Below are 14,002 nucleotides of genomic sequence, written 5' to 3'. Positions count from 1 at the left end.
ATATATATATATTTATTTATGTGGCTGCACCAGGTCTTTAGTTGCTGTGTGTGGGATCTTCGTTGCTGTGTGCAGGATCTTCGTTGTGGCATGTGGGATATTTAGTTGCAGCATGTGAACTCTTAGTTGTGGCATGTGGGATCTAGTTCCCTGACCAGGGATTGGACCCAGGCTCCCTGCATTGGGAGCGTGGAGTCTTAGCCACTGGACCATCAGGGAAGTCCCAAAAATGGATTTTTTTTCATTAAAAAATTTTTTAACCTTTTGACCCCTTTCACCCATTTCTCCCACCCCTCACCTACCCCCACCTTTGGCAACCGCCCATCCGTAGGTTTATCCATATGTCTATATCCTTATGTTTTTTATTTACCTCCTGGGAATAACATATAGTTGTTTCTTTAATTCAGTGGCATTCTTTGTCTTTTTACTGTGGTATTTCATACATTTATTTTTAATGTTAATACTGACAATATTTTGGTTTAAATTTTCTATCTCTTTTGTCCTGCAAGCCCTAGTTTCTTTTTCTCTCCTTTGTCTTCTTTTGTAGACTATAGGAAAAGACCCTCAGAGGTTAGAGATGAGATCCCTGAACCCTGGAATGCAACTGGCGAAAAATCCACAAGTGTCCATTGAGCTAATCGACCCCTCTGCCGAGGGGATCACCCAAAAGATGGTTAGCGTGTGGCTGACAGAAACTGGGACTGGGATGTACACGAGGGAACCAGTAACCTTGTCTGCTGTTGACAGTAACCTAAGCTCCTTCGGTTGGAATTTGCATAGAATAAAAAACAGAGAGCTAGAGAATAAAATCATTGGCACTTGCCCTGTGCTGACCTGGGTGGGGACAGATGTATCTGGGTAAAGCGATGCTCTCAGTGCCCACGAAAGTTGGCCCTCAGAGAGGTGCAGAATCAGCTCACCCCTGCCCACCGCAGACCCTCCGACTGCTTTCGTTTGCACTGCAGGCTCACCAATGACATGCTTTCTTCCCCCCCCACCCCCGCGTCTGTGCTCTCGCTCCAGCACAAGAGGTTACCTCTGCTTAACAGACAGAACAGATTCAGCTAAACCTCAACTCCTTGATTTCCCTTCGTATCTCAGAGACATCTCTCCTCAGCTGTCCTTAGTCCTCTCCCTTCCATCTCAGAGAAGAACATTCCCCTCCCCTCCCCCTTCCAAAATAAATGGCTCCATCTGTACTCTTGTCCTCAGGACTGAATTGATTCAATTTTCTCCGTCCTGTTCCCTCCACAGCCAAAAGTATGCTCAAGTCTCTAGCCTAAGTTAAATTAGGTTTCCCACCTTCCCCTGTACCTGCTGCTGTATTTCTCTCTGGATAACAGTAATTTTCATTTTCCACCTCTGCCCCCACACACTATTCTTCATCCTGCATATCTTATATAAGTCACCATGTCCCACATATTATAACCTGAAAATTCCTCTGGAATTCCTTTTCTCCTCTGTATTTGTTTCCTTACTCTGTATGTGTCGCTGGGCAAGTTCTTGAACTCTGTAAGCTTCCATTTCTTGGTCTTAAATAGGGATAAGTTTCTCGTGACGTATAAATATGGCAACTTCAGATAAATTGCCCAGCATGGTACTAACACGTAGTAGGTGCTCAAAAAATACTATCAGTTAAGGAACCGTCTTTAGGCAAACTCCCAGCCGCTCTCTGCGATGTCTCCCAAGTGACCTCCTGAAATAAAGGAAATGAATTCGCTTCTTTGCAGCCACAGCCCTCCCTATCGCCCACAGAACAATGTCCGAACTCTGGAACGTATTTTACACACAAACTTTCTTCGGTCTAATCATCCACCTCCAACAGTAGGTCACAGTCACACTCTCTCCCCCCTCCCCGCTGCAAAGTCACGGCACACACGCACTTACAACCTACCCCAGGTGCACACACTCACACCAACATGCATGGTCACACCCACAGCCACACACACATACACACAGACATGCACACATATACCTTTTCCACCCAGAAAGCACTCCCAAAGCATTGCATCTTTGTTTCTTTACACTGTCTGTCTGGCATGCCCTTTCCCCACACTGCCTGGACATGTACCTTCCAGACCCAGCTGACCCCCCCCATCTCTGCAAAGCTGTCACGAAGTCAGCCCTCAGAGCAGCCCAGCTGCGCTCTAAGCTCCTTTCTATCACATCTAACATATCTTCATGTTGCAAATCACTCTTCCCTGCGAGAAAGAGTGAAGGATGAACCGTCATGTCTAGATTTCACTCATCCCTGGGTCCTCTCAAGGCCTGGCCTCTTGCCCGGCAAAGTAAGCATTTGAGGAACGTAACTGAGGGACTGATCGCTCTCTGGGTTTTGTTCTCGGCCACAGAGAGAGAGATGGGGGAGAGGAGGATTCAGGGCTGCGGACAGAGGGCTCCCCGTGGACCCGCTTGGCCGGGGGACAAGGGGAAGAGACCCCTGCCTGCTGCCTGCGGGCCAACCCCACTGATTCAGGACCGCAAAGCCGGGGGTGCGGCTCCAGCACTGCAGAGGTACCAGCTGTTCATTCATCTGCTGGGTGACAGGACGCATAGTAGCTTAGACCTAGTCCGCAGACTAAGAAACTCTGGTTGACATCTCCATGCCCACTACTTACGCATAATTTTATTCATTTAACTGTTGTTGTTGTTGTTTCTTGGCATTTAAAAAAATTTTTTATTTTATATTGGACTGTAGTTGATTTCCAATGTTGTGTTAGTTTCAGGTGTACGGCAAAGTGATTCAGTTATATGTACCACTGAGTAGTTTCTAAAACCTCCTAGGAGTGCACTGGACTAATGCCTTCCGGCCCTTTACTGATTATAATGGGGTCAAGGGGATGAGCCCGATAGCATCCAGGGACATCGCATGGCCTCCCACTATGCCACCATAAGAGGGAGGTTCTAGGGTTGTTCCTACAAACCCCAACGAATGGGGATCTCCTAAATCTTCAATGGGGTCCCATGTAACATGCATGTAGCTAAGTTTAGCTACCAAAATTGCGCATAAACTAGGGGGCACCTGGATTTGAACCAGGGACCTCTATTTTTATTGAAGTATAGTTAATTTACAATGTTGTGTTACTTTCAAGCGTACAGCATGGTTCAGTTTTATATATATGTGTATATATACACACACACACACACATATTCGTTTTCAGATTCTTTTCCATTATAGGTTATTACAAGGTATTGAGTATAGTTTTCTGTGCTATGCAATAGGTCCTTGTTGTTTATGTATTTTATATTATTTTATTTTTTAATAAATTTATTTATTTATTTTTGGTTACGTTGGGCCTTCGTTGCTGTGCGGGGGCTTTCTCTGGTTGCGGCGAGCAGGGGCTAGTCTTTGTTGCGGTGCCCAGGCTTCTCACTGCGGTGGCTTCTCTTGTTGCGGAGCTGCAGGCGCACAGGCTTCAGTAGCTGTGGCTCGCAGGCTCAGTAGTTGTGGCGCACGGACTTAGTTGCTCCGTGGCATGTGGGATCTTCCCGGACCAGGGCTCGAACCCGTGTCCCCTGCATTGGCAGGCAGATTCTTAACCACTGCGTCACCAGGGAAGCCCCTATGTATTTTATATACAGTAGTGTGTATATGTTAATCCCAAACTTCTAATTTATCCCTTCCCCGCCTTTCCCCTTTGGTAATTGTTAGTTTGTTTTCTGTGTCTGTGAGTCGGTTTCTGTTTTGTAAATAAGTTCATTTGTATCATTTCTTTAAGATTCGACATATAAGTGATATCATGTGATATTTGTCTTTCTCTGACTGGCTTACTTCACTTAATATGATAATCTCTAGGTCCATCCATGTTGCTGCAGATGGCATTATTTCATTCTTTTTATGGCTGAGTAATATTCCATGGGGTGTGTGTGTGTATATATATATGTATATATATCACATCTTCTTTATCCATTCATCTGTTGATGGACATTTAGGTTGTTACCATGTCTTGGCTATTGTAAATAGTGCTGCTATGAACATGGAGGTGCATGTATCTTTTTGAATTAGAGATTTCTCTAGATATACGCTCAGGGGTGGGATTGCAGGATCATATGGTAGCTCTATTTTTAGGTTTCTGAGGACCCTCCATACTGTTCTCGATAGTGGCTGCACCAATTTACATTCCCACCAACAGCGTAGGAGGGTTCCTTTTTCTCCACACCCTCTCCAGCATTTATTATTTGTAGACTTTTTAATGATGGCCATTTTGACTGGTGTGAGGTGACACCTCACTGTAGTTTTGATTTGCATTTCTCTAATACTTGAAGATATTGAGCATCTTTTCCTGTGCCTTTTGGCCATCTGTATGTCTTCTTTGGAGAAATGTCTATTTAGGTCTTCTGCCCATTTTTTGATTGGGTTGTTTGTTGTTTTTTATATTAAGCTGTATGAGCTGTTTGTATATTTTGGAAATTAATCCCTTGCCAGTAGCATTGTTTGCAAATATTTTCTCTCAGACCATAGGTTGTCTTTTCGTTTTGTTTATGGCTTCCTTTGCTGTGCGAAAGCTTTTAAGTTTAATTAGGTCCCATCTGTTTATTTTTGTTTTTATTTCCATTACTCTGGGAGACGGATCAAAAAAAATATTGCTGTACTTTATGTCAAAGAGTGTTCTGCCTATGTTTTCCTCTAGGAGTTTTATAGTATCCAGTCTTACATTTAGATCTTTAATCCATTTTGAGTTTATTCTTGTATGTGGTGTTAGAGAATGTTCTAATTTCATCCTTTTACATGTAGCTGTCCAATTTTCCCAGCGCCGCTTATTGAAAAGACTATCTTTTCTCCATTGTCTATTCTTGCCTCCATTGTCGCAGATTGACAAGTGCGTGGGTTTGTCTCTGGGCTTTCTATCTTGTTCCATTGATCTATGTTTCTGTTTTTGTGCCAGTACCAGAACCAGGGACCTGTTAATGTGCAGTCAAATGCTCTACCCCTGAGCTATACCCCCAGGAACACTAGTATAGTCTAATTAACATCTTTCATTTGTGTGGTAACACGCAACTCTGCAAAATTAAGTTATAGATCTCCTCCAGGACTAGCTTTTTGGAAGCTGCCAGACCGGGCTTCTAGTAAGACATCTTCCCTCAGGCCTGCAGCTTTCCAGTCCTCAGTCCCTGGGTGGGGTCATCAATAAGGAGAAAAGGAGAGAAGCTGCCTGATGAACCCCCAACCCATTTCCCATTGCCTTGGTTTAGCCCAAGAGCTGGACGAAGGTCTCCAAAACTACCCACCTACCCTACCTGGGCTCCCAGCCGTTTGTTTCCATAGGTCTGACCACCCTCCCCACTCCACTGTGCCAACCTGTTTTGGAGGGAAGGAAGGGTGAGAGTGATAATTTAGGGTTACCATTTTTTTTTAATTTTATTTATTTTTGGCTGCGTTGGGTCTTCATTGCTGCGCGTGGGCTTTTGTCTAGTTGCTGTGAGCAGGGGCTACTCTTCGTCGCAGCGTGCGGGCTTCTCATTGTGGTGGCTTCTCTTGTTGCAGAGCACAGGCTCTAGGCGCACGGTCTTCAGTAGTTGTGGCATGCGGGCTCAGTAGTTGTGGCTCGCAGGCTCTAGAGTGCAGGCTTAGTAGTTGTGGTACACGGGCTTAGTTGCTCCGTGGCATGTGTAATCTTCCTGGAGCAGGGCTCGAACCCATGTCCCCTGCACTGGCAGGCAGATTCTTTTTTTTTTTTTTTGTGGTACGCGGGCCTCTCACTGTTGTGGCCTTTCCCGTTGCAGAGCACAGGCTCTGGACGCGCAGGCTCAGCGGCCATGGCCCACGGGCCCAGCCGCTCCGCAGCATGTGGGATCTTCCTAGACCAGGGCACGAACCCGTGTCCCCTGCATCGGCAGGTGGACTCTCAACCACTGCGCCACTTGGCAGGCAGATTCTTAACCACTGCGCCACCAGGGACCTAGGGTTACCATTTATTGCCTGTTCCTGGGAAGTCATCTGTATCTACAGCTCTCTGGTCTGCCCTAAAGAAGTCTGCATCAGGGGCCTTGCCTTCTCTTTGAGGATCCAACAGAGTTGGAGAAATGAGAAACATACAGAAGAAAAGAGTCCTGATGCCATGAGGAGGATAGATACCTAGAGTATTAGTGCAGGAAGACATGAGAAGAGGCTCCACCCAGATTGCTGTTGTACAAGGGCTGACCTGTAGCTTCCAGTTTCAGGTAGGATCCTGATTGATGGATGAAGGAAAATGGGATGAGTAACAGCTTCCATGAATAGAAAATCCAATATGGCAGGGGGTACCCGGATTTGAGCCGGGGACCTCTTGATCTGCAGTCAAACGCTCTACCCCTGAGCTACACCCCCCCTACTTATTATAGGTGTCTCATAAACACCTTTCACCTTCATGGTCACACCCAGAACTCCTGCAACATACTGGAAGTTTCTACTTATTTCTAGAGAGCTGGTAAGACCAGCAACTTACTCCTCCACTAACTCAGTCGAGAGAGGTCATCCCCCAGGCCCCAGAGTCCCACAAGCCTACGCCTTCACATGCCTGCATCTCCCCCTTTTCCTCAGTGTGTGGTGACGGCAGCAGCCTGGAGGAGCACTGACATTCACTACTGGAACGGCCTTCAGAATTTATTTGTCTGTTTTTCTCTTGTTCTGCACTACAAAACAGCAAATTGAAGAGATCCTGCCCAACCTCTTTGGAAACACATGCAGTACGTACACCAGAGGGTTTTGTGTCTGTGCATTAAACCCCAGGGTGCTGGTGGGGACAGCTGGGGAGGTTGGTGAGCTTCCGAGTCCCTAACCTGGATCTTTTTAATCTTCCTGAAGTTGGTGATAACCTCATGTCTCTTAGGCTAATATTTTATCTAAGTAAGCGGATTGCAACTACGACTATATTATTATTGGTTATTATTATTCCCTTGCTTTGGAGGAGAAAACCTGCCAGGGATGATGCAGGATTGACTTCAGCTCTTTGCTTTTAACTATTGTTTTTTGAGGGTATGAAGAGTTTGAGTGGAGTGAGAGGTCCCCTGACATTCAGAATAAGCATTTCAAGTGGAATAAAACAGTGCAGTAAGCTCATATCCTGAAGTCTGTGGACTGCAGGAGTGAGCTAGCTAGAAGCGCCCCCATATGGTCATGATGTGGGTTTATTGACCTGAAATAGGAGCTCCTGCAAGAGACAACTGGTCCACCATCTAGATGCTGCCACAAAGAATAACTGAGCACCAATGAGAACAGAATGGAGACCACTGCCTTTGCCAGCCTTCCTCCAATATTCCATGGTCAGCACTGAAAGACTCTCTAAAGCAGGTCACCTGGTTCATCTTCCTGAGGAAACATGCTGCAGCTCACTCATCCCCATGGGCTCTGTGAGTCTCTGCTGCTCAGACCGGAAGCAGACGTCCACGGTGCATTTCCAGGGTCCCTGTTCAAGGCTGGTGACTGAGGTCTTTGCGTGAATGCAGGGGGCAGGGAAGTAGCCCCTAGACGTGGCACACGGCCTCACGATTGAAAGTGGCTTGCAGCCCCTAGTATGTAGCAGCCAGTCGCCGGCAGTCAGCGTGCTCCGCAAACAGCCCCCTCACTGCCTTTTCTTTAGATCCTTTGCTCTGTGCTGACCCTGCTGAAGCAGCTCAGGACGGAGAGACTGGAGCCCTGGGGGCCTCCTGCAAGCACTGCCCTGTGCTCTGTAATGGGTGCAGCATACAAGAGGCATCAAAGCTCCCATTGCCCCCAACGGCAGTGCCTGTGCGTGGTGAGGTGGGATGTGCCCACAGGAAAGGTGACATCTGCAAGGCTCTAAAGATAAGTGTTAACGGGGATCGGGGTTGGGTCAGCCCTGGAGAAGTTCACCTGGGGCTGCAAGAAGCTAGAGAGGCTTTCTGGCAAAGATCTAAACTGTCCAACCTCTCTTCTGTCCTACGAAGACTCAATCCACAGGGCCCAGAGGTAAAAAGGCATTTCTTCAATCGTAGAAACCTGAAAGGGTGTTGTTGGAAGGTGGAGATATTGAATAATATCCTTCTAACCAAGAAGGAACTTTAAGACTGAAAAACGAAGCGGGCGACTCCATAAAGCACAAACACAAAGTTTATTGCGGATGACTTCCATAGGGTGGGATCTGGCGGACGGCAATCCTGCAGCACTGGCAGCTGCCCACAGGGGCACAGGGGGATTTAAAGGGCCCAAAGTGAAAATCTGACTACTGAGGCAGAAGCATGTCCACACTGATGGGAACCCGGGTTTGTTCCTCGCCCTGGGGATCTCATGACCATTAACCACCTGGGTTAACAAAAGGCACTCTTCCAGTGTTCACCTCAGACGAAGGCTAAGGGTAAAAGGTGATAAGGAACTCACCTGTCTTGGGTGCTTCCTTGTTGAGTAGGCTGAAGTTCAGTCATGCAGAAGGGGAGGGGGTAGGACTGCCGGCCTGAGATGAAGCTGACAAGATGGGGTCAGTGTGGTTCAACCACGCAGGCTTGCTCTAACTGTCTAATAAGCACCTGTGGAGCCTCATCAGCACTTCTGTTTATTTTCCATCCGCCCATGAGGACAGCTCCACCGCAAACTAAACCCGTTCCCTCTCACCTTCTCCTTCCCCCAAGCCTGGACCCCCTCCCACCTGGCAGCCCTGCAGCTTCTCCTCCCCCCGATTCATGGCAAGTCATCTAAAGCCGCTGATGTTCTCCTAGAAGGGCTTCTAGAATGACCAGATCAGGAGGTGCCTAATGTGGCACCGGGAAAATCATCTAATGCTTCTGTGATGTGAGTGGACGATAAGAAGGACGCGTGCTGTTGAAAAGGAAAACTCTGCAGGCCAGCAAAACCTGAATCTCTGGAGAGGGGGCCCAGGGAACGTGTATGTTTACATTCCCACAATCCCAGGTAGTTCTAGTGCTTGGGTGAGCCTTGAGTCCACATGATCTTGGCTAGAACCACATTTCCGGTTCTAGGACTTTCCATTGCCCCCGCCCAGGAGATGAGCTAGACAAGCTTCCTTCCTCCCCGCCCCCCCACCTCCTTTACCAATTACGGCACCCCTCAATCTGCCGAGTAAGAAGAGCCCACCTGAAGGTGCCATTTGGTGTAGGTCCTGAAACAAAGCTTATTTCAGGGGACACCTGGATTTGAACCAGGGACCTCTTGATCTGCAGTCAAATGCTCTACCACTGAGCTATAGCCCCCTGCTTGTTAAGAGGATCTAATAAATACCCTTTCACCTGTGTTGAAATGCCCACACCCACTGTGCACTGAAATTTCTATTGATTCTCAGAACGTTCTGGAGATAAGGGAATTTTGCCTTACAGAAAGCTAGCTTCTTCTTCCCCATAGATCCCCCTCCGAATTTTGGCCCCCAGAAACCTTCTCTGCTCACAATCTTGCAGTCTCATTTTTCTTGGTACCACTTGGAAGGCACCTGCTGGTTGCTAAGAGCTGGACCACCCCTGCTTCCTTCCTCCCTCAGGAAGCTCCATCTGCTTTCAACTTGCCTGCGGCTCTGTCTTCTCCACGCTCACCGCTATCCTGCAGGATGGACTGGGGGCTCCGTTGCCCGACTCATCCTCTCTGCTCTTCTTTCCTCTCATCACAGCTACTTCTTGGCTTTTGGCAGGGTCTTGACTGAATCCAGACAAATCACTTGAATTTTTTGCCGAAGAGGACACAACCGTCATCCTGGGGCCCAGGAAGCTGTCCCAGCTGTCCCAAGGGGCCTCAATCCAGAAGGTCAGCACAGCTGGAGCAGCAGGGACTTCCCTGAGAATCAGGACCGGGGATGCCTCTCCTGGATGAACCCCTGGCCGGAGGCATAGCACTGCGCTCCTAAGGAGTGAACCTAGCCCCTGGCCAACACCCGCCGGAGATCTAAAGGCCACGTAGACCTCAAAAGTGTACAGTAAAGACAACTGCCCAAAGATGCTGAAAGTGCCTGTTATATCTGTGTCCAGGAGACCAGCGTTGGGAACGTACAGGGACTTGCAAAGGAAAGCCCGGACAAGGGAAATATCCCCCCATCATCCATCAGTTTAATTTAGTGACGTTATCTACATTGTTGCAAAGTAAAAAGGTAATCTCTCTATTTTTCTACGGTGACTAACACAACATTGAGCATGAAAGTAGGTATGCAATAAATATTTGTTGGATGGAAGTAAAGATAGCAAAGATACCTAAGTACGGAATAGATGCAAAATATCTCAGATACCACCAGCCAAATGAACACTTCTGGTATTTTCACATCTGTTTCTCCAAACTTGTGCAAATACATGCCCCTGCGTTTGGGTTCGACTCCTTCTTGCCAGAGATGAGCCAGTTCACACTTCATGGAACTCGTTCACCAGCTATTCTCCCTCATCAGTCTTCTGGCCCCCTTAGAAATGTTCCCCTCTCCTACTGAAAAGTTTAAAAACATGGAAAGACTTAGAAGAATACCCATATAAAAATTTCTCTTGTTAAAAAAAAAGGACTCATGGGCTTCCCTGATGGCGCAGTGGTTGAGAGTCCGCCTGCTGATGCGGGGGACACGGGTTCGTGCCCCGGTCCGGGAGGATCCCACGTGCCGCGGAGCGGCTGGGCCCGTGAGCCATGGCCGCTGAGCCTGCGCGTCCGGAGCCTGTGCTCCGCCATGGGAGAGGCCAGAACAGTGAGAGGCCCGCGTACCGCAAAAAAAAAAAAAAAAAAGGACTCAGGAAATCCTTGGCATCCCAGTGGTTAGGACTCAGAGCTTTCACTGCCTGGGCCCGGGTTCAATCCCCAGTCGGGGAACTAAGATCCTGCAAGCGGTGTGGCAGGGCCAATAAATAAATTAATTAAATAATTAATTACATCTTTAGAAAAAAACAAACAGGACTCAAAAAATATCCAGCAGGCATCTCTAAAACAAATAAACATACCTCCACCAATCGTCACACCCAGTGGTCAACATCATAAGGCTTCTCTTGAGAACTGGAAACAAGGCAAGGATGTCTGTTAGCGTTGTTTCCATTTAACATTGTACCTAAAACCAGAGGCAATGTATTAAGATTAAAAAAAGTGGAACAGGAGGAACAAAACACCCATTGTTCATAGATAGTATGATTAGCTCAATAGAAAACACAAAATAATCTACAAGTCATTTGAACTATCAAGTTTAATACATTGCAAGATAAAGTTATTAAAAATCAATTCCTATACACAATAATGAAGAGTTAGAAATAAAATCTTTTAAAGTATGTCACTAAAAATAGTATCAAAAATGCAGGACCCCTAGGAATAAATATAAGCTGTACAGAACCTTTATTTAAAATATTTTAAAGCTTCACTGAAAGACACTGAAGGGGACCTAAATGAAGAGATAGGCTCTGTTTTGGGGTAGGACAAAATAACAATTTTATAAAGATGTTAATGCTTCCCAAATTGGCCTATAGGTTTGATGTAATTGCAGTCAAAATCCCGGTTGTGATTTTTATAGTCTTTGACACACTGATGTTAAAAGTTATGTGGGAAAAGAAAGAGCTGGGAATAGCTAGTGTTTTCCTGAAGAATGAGAGCTGGACAAGGAAATTTGTTCTATCAGATATGAAGTTATTACGGTTTAAGCCTGTAAGACAGTGTAGTGTTGGCACAAGGACAGACAAATCACCATAAAGCAGAATAGAGATCCCAGAAATGGACCTATCTATAGAGAGAAACTGATATATGATAGGGCAGAGGGGAAGGGGGTGGACTTGCTGATAAATGGTGCTAAGACAATTGGATATCCATACACAAAATAAATTCCAGGAGGATTCAAGACTTAAATATAACAGACAAATCGTCAAACCTTTAGAAGAAAATATAAGAGAAAACCTTTATGACTTTGGAGTAGGAGAAGGATTTCTTAATCATGACACACATAAACACCATAAAGAAAAGGATTGATATATTCTAGTTCATTGAAATTAAGAACTTTTGCGTACTAAAAGTCTCCAGACAGAAAGTGGAAAGATGAGTCATAGATCAGAAAAAGAGATTTGTCCATCATGTGTCAGTCGAGATATTGTCAGAGAATAGAAAGTACACTAGGCAGTTCAACAGAGAGAATTTACTACAGGGAATTGGTTAAATAGGTGCTGAGGAAATAAATCAGCAAAGAGAGAACTGCAAGATAATGCAGAGATATAACTCCAGGAAGCACCTCTCACTCCCTGTGCTGACAGAAGAAGGAAAGAGGTTGCAGTTAGCAGAAGGCAGAAGCTGGAGGGAGGGGCTCTGAAGAGTTGGGACTCAGACTTGTGAGGATGCGGCACTGCCCAGCTGGTGCTGGTACCTCAGGAGCTCAGAAGGCTGGGCTCCCAGAGACAGAGCACTGACGGTAAGGCTGGTCCTAGGAGTGCCAAACGAAAGCTGGGAATGAAAACCAACGCTGCCAGTGTGGAGGGACATGGCTAGGGCTACACTGACAGGAGCAAGCAGAACAAAGCAAGTTCTGATCTGCCTTCCATTATTATAGATTGCTTTGCATTTTCTAGTAGGTTATAAAAGTGGAATTATACAATATGCACTCTTTTTGTCTTGTTTCTTTCACTCAATATAACTGTTTTCAGATTTGCCCATGTTGTTGCATGCATCAATAGTTCACTCCTTTTTACTGCTCGGTAGTATTCTACGGTATGGATATATATATATATTAAGTTTTGTTTACCCACTCACCGCTCACCCGTTAATGGTCATTTGTGTTATTTCCAGTTTTTGGCTATGACAAATCAAGCTGCTATGACATTCACATACAAATCTTTGGATACACGCTTTCACTTCTCTTGGGTAAATATCTGCAAGTAGAACAGCTGGATCAAAGGGATTGTAACATTTTATGTTCAACCAAGAGTGTATTCCCATCGGCAGTTGCTCCATATCCTTGTCAACACTTGGTAGGGTCAGTCTTTTTAGTTTTAGATCTTCGAAGGGGTATGCAATTGTAGGAGGCGGTTTTAATCTCATTGTGGTTTTAATTTGCATTTCTGTGAGGACTAATGGTATTGAACACCTTCACCTATGCTTGGGATAGCTGGAACTACTTCCCCGGAATCATTTCCTTGTAGAGGTTAGAGTTAGAGTTGGCCCAAATGAGAATTCGCATGATATTTGGGAGGTGGAAGTGAAGCAGCAGACACTGCTCTCTGAAAGTTGTTGCAGTTGGGTGTGTGACAGCCAGACACAGACACCAACAGATCCCAGCCTATCTGCAACCACCCCCGTCGTGTCCAGCTTCTCTTCCCAACTGCGTGTCCATCAACAGGAGCCCCAGTGCCACCACCAGATACTTGGCTGAGGACCTACAGAAGTAGTAACTAAGCAGAAGTGTTGATTTCCTATCAACTTTTTCACCAGCCCTTTCACAGTTCCCCTCCAGGGGTGGGATATGCTTGGCTTCCCAGATCCCTCTTCACCTCCGACTTTTCCACCTTGCCTTGCTTTAGGGAGGCTCATAAGTGACTGTTCTTTGATCCTCCAACTCCCCCTTCTGGACTGTTACTTCTCCCAGCTCATGATATAATTGTGTAAGGTCTTATTTCCATAACAATTGTTATTGTTCAGTAATACTTATAGTGATTCTGCTTCTCTGATGAATACTGACTGGCTCATCTCACTGTGTTTTTTTTTTTTTTCCACTTTTTCATGCGTGTACGAAACTGCATGAATCATTCAGCCTTATGAATAATAAAAAATAATATACCTGTGTAATCTCACACCCAGATCAAGAAATAGAACATTATTCAAGGTGGATGGAAATGAGATATAAGGGATGGAGTAGAGAATCGGTCTTCCCTGAGTGTACAATTTTATATAGTCTTGACTTTTGAATTGTTTTACATTTCAAAAAAATAACTCAAGTATGAAGAGATGAAGCTGAAAATAAATATAAGCAAAATCCCAAAACCTAATGTTATATCACATCAGTAACAGGACCACAAAGAAGAAAACACCCTTAGTGGTATATATTCTAAGGGGAGAAATAGATACTGAACTTTACCTAGGAAGTTGTTTTGGTGTAACTTACAAAACGTATGGTTTTGTTTTTTTGTTTTT

The 14,002-nt window shown here is 45.7% G+C and overlaps 2 non-coding genes across 2 annotated transcripts; both read right to left on the bottom strand.

Annotated features, from left to right (window-relative positions):
• Positions 1–6,235: 6,235 nt before the first annotated feature.
• Positions 6,236–6,307, bottom strand: TRNAC-GCA (transfer RNA cysteine (anticodon GCA)). Its single transcript has one exon. It is a non-coding gene; the product is annotated as a tRNA-Cys (tRNA).
• A 2,765-nt stretch (positions 6,308–9,072) lies between these two features.
• TRNAC-GCA (transfer RNA cysteine (anticodon GCA)) lies at positions 9,073–9,145 on the bottom strand. The gene has a single exon. It is a non-coding gene; the product is annotated as a tRNA-Cys (tRNA).
• Positions 9,146–14,002: the final 4,857 nt, after the last annotated feature.

This window comes from Delphinus delphis, chromosome 9 (assembly GCF_949987515.2).
Source record: "Delphinus delphis chromosome 9, mDelDel1.2, whole genome shotgun sequence".
In the NCBI taxonomy this organism is placed as follows: domain Eukaryota; kingdom Metazoa; phylum Chordata; class Mammalia; order Artiodactyla; family Delphinidae; genus Delphinus; species Delphinus delphis.
This window is presented reverse-complemented; position numbering and strand designations above follow the sequence as displayed.